This window comes from Capsicum annuum, chromosome 5 (genome assembly GCF_002878395.1).
Source record: "Capsicum annuum cultivar UCD-10X-F1 chromosome 5, UCD10Xv1.1, whole genome shotgun sequence".
Lineage (NCBI taxonomy): Eukaryota > Viridiplantae > Streptophyta > Magnoliopsida > Solanales > Solanaceae > Capsicum > Capsicum annuum.
Window position 1 is genome coordinate 40,039,804 of NC_061115.1, and position 2,911 is coordinate 40,042,714.

The following is a 2,911-nucleotide window of genomic DNA, read 5'->3' on the forward strand; positions in this document are numbered from 1 at the left end:
TACAATATAAATATAGAAAAAATTAGTATCAAGTTCATTTGATTCTAATTGGATAATTTAACATAAACAAAGCATAACAAACGCAACACCTTAAAAATGTGAATACAGTGAAGCATAAAAAAATTTCTCAACCAAAAATAAAAAGTTGGTTCAAATATTTATAAAATTGACACTACAACATTGAGAAAAACATAAAATAGAAGAAGACATACAAACACATTAATAGACTCCAAAATAATTTGTTCATTAACGATATAACTAATCTTTGCCAAAAAAACTCAAGAAATATCAATTCACAAGAAACTACAACTGCTATAACGTTTGAGCATTTTTGAGATATAAATATATATAAAGAAAAGAAAAGAAAAGGTTTTTGTTGCTGCCTTGAGTTCTTAAATGACAATAAGTAGTACTCCCTCCGTTTCAGAATAAGTGAATTGTTGGCGTATTTGGTGTTTTAAAATAAGTGAATCATTGAATTTTTTTCCAAATTTGCCCTTATGATTTGACAACCAATTAACTTTTGAAAAGGTATTACAAGGTCAACTTTTTTTCTTTTTGGGTAAAAATAGAAAGTTGTGTTAAATTTATGTTTTTATTATTTTTTCCTTAATATGTGTGCCAAAATCCAACAATTCATTTATTATGAAATGGAGGGAGTAACATTTACTGCAATTTCACCTGAAAAAAAGATGCAACTTCTTTTTTTAACACCTCCCTAGGAGCTTCCACCCTTTATTACTCCCTTGATTTTTTTTCAATTATGTTTTTATTAACTTATAAAGAGAAAAAAGAAAATGAGAGAATAGATGGGCATTGCATTCACCATCAAAAAAATTGAGAAAAAAATTTTACATACAGTTACAAAATGACTCAAGAGATAACAACATAACAACATTGATAGCTTTATTGCAACATAATCTAAAGTTTCATTCCTATTGGATGGTTTAGTTTAGAAAGCAATGAAATTAACATGGATGCCATCAGACAAGAAAATTGCAAGTTAATCCTTCTTGCTTTCTTGGTGACCTTTTTATTATTTTTTTTCTCAAAACAAAACACCACCAACTTATACCATAGCAAATCTAAATTGAAATTAAATATTGTTCAGATACTTAAAACATAAAAAGAGGATAAGAGAGATACTTAAACTGAAGATAAATTCATTATCGTAAATAAAGGTAATAACAAGACCATATGAGAAGGGACTGATTCCAAGTTTGGCAAGAAGGGAAGCTTCAAAGGAACCAACTTTGTCACCTTTCTTGATAAGTTCCACAGGGGTGATAGTTTCAACAGTTCCCTTTTCAATCTTAGCAGAGATGTTGAGCACCTGGAAGAAAAAGATTTAGAAGGGATCCAAACCAGTGTTGCCAGGAGGACAACAACATCAACTGGTGCAACCAAACTAACACGAGCAGGTGCACCAACCTTGTAGTTTGCGACTTCCTCGCTTACTTCCTTCAAATCACCCTCAATCCAACATTTTCAACAAATAGAGGGATGAGATTAAAGATAGTTGTATTTGCTGTGTTTTTCAGCATGAACTCTAATAATCCTCTTCATCATAGCACTCTTACCCATCAGAATAACCTAAGTTGCTCGGACTCTTCAAAAATATCTACGGGTGTGTTGGATCCTTCAAAAATAGTGTATTTTTAAAGGATTTAACACGAGTACGATAAATTTTTTAAAGAGTCGAATCAACTTAGAGAACAGCGGAATCACCTCTCAAACCTTTCATAATTTTCAAAGCTGATTAGATCCAATATTATCAGCAGCCATAAGCACTTGCATATACTCATCCAGAATCTCACTGGATCCACCATTATTTTTCTATGCTCTATTAATACATAGAGCATTTTCTGTATTTTGTTGTATCGATGATAACCACCAAAAACTGGCATATGCACACAATTTCATTTAACAAAATCAAGAAATAGAACTACCAAATAAAATTTCAAAAAAGAAACCAATACCAGGTAAAACAAATAAAAATATAAGAAAATAAGCTAACAAGCACATTTGACCTGAATACCTGAATATGGACAACATAGACTTCGAGACTGGTCATAATCTTCTTTCAGTTGTCATCCCATCCAAGGCCACTTTTGTTTAGTAGAATTTGCATTGTACTCCATATGATTCTTATTATTTTAAGATGATTCCCCACATGCTTAAATGAACCAGCCATTCCTAGGTGTTCGTTAATTGCATTTACAATACGATTGAATGAGATGACCTTAAACTAGTTAGTGATTTATTACCTTGCTTCACTTTATCAGCTAGAATTTTAAACATCAAATATTCCATTGTTTTGACCACCTAAACTACTTCTCTCTTTTTTCCCCATGATTTACTATTACAAGTCAAGAAACTACATTGAACAAGCCACACTCAATGGAACACAAATGCAAATTAGCAGAAACCTGTCAACTCTACGTATACCAAACAAAAAGAGTAAAAAGAAGAAAACTCAAAGCTAAAAGAAAAACAATAATGAACCATAGAAGTATTTCTTTCATAAAGGATTTAGCCAGTAACTACAACAAAAAGAATAAATAAAAAAATATCAATAGAAAACACAAGCAACATTATCGATTTAGCTATCAAAGTTTCTTAATACACTAAAGTCCTTCATTTTTTTGCCTATCGTAATTTATAAACATGGCATGAGCAATTGCATTTTTTTTTATGAATGTTGTCAGCTTCTTTACATCTTTCTCTTTGTGTTTGATAGCTTTCACTTCCTTGAGAACTTTGAGTAATTTGAATATTTTGAGGTTGAATTAGTGGTTCAACATTTATTTCTTATATTATTATGTCATTTGAATCCAAATCAACAATGTGATTATATAAAATGCACAATGCTAATACCACATTCACTTGTGTCTTAGAGCCCCAAAAGGAT

General features: G+C 30.8%; 1 pseudogene; it reads right to left on the reverse strand.

Moving 5' to 3' along the window:
* Window positions 1-1,096: 1,096 nt before the first annotated feature.
* On the reverse strand, window positions 1,097-2,074 carry LOC107871921 (annotated as a pseudogene).
* Between the last annotated feature and the right edge of the window lie 837 nt (window positions 2,075-2,911).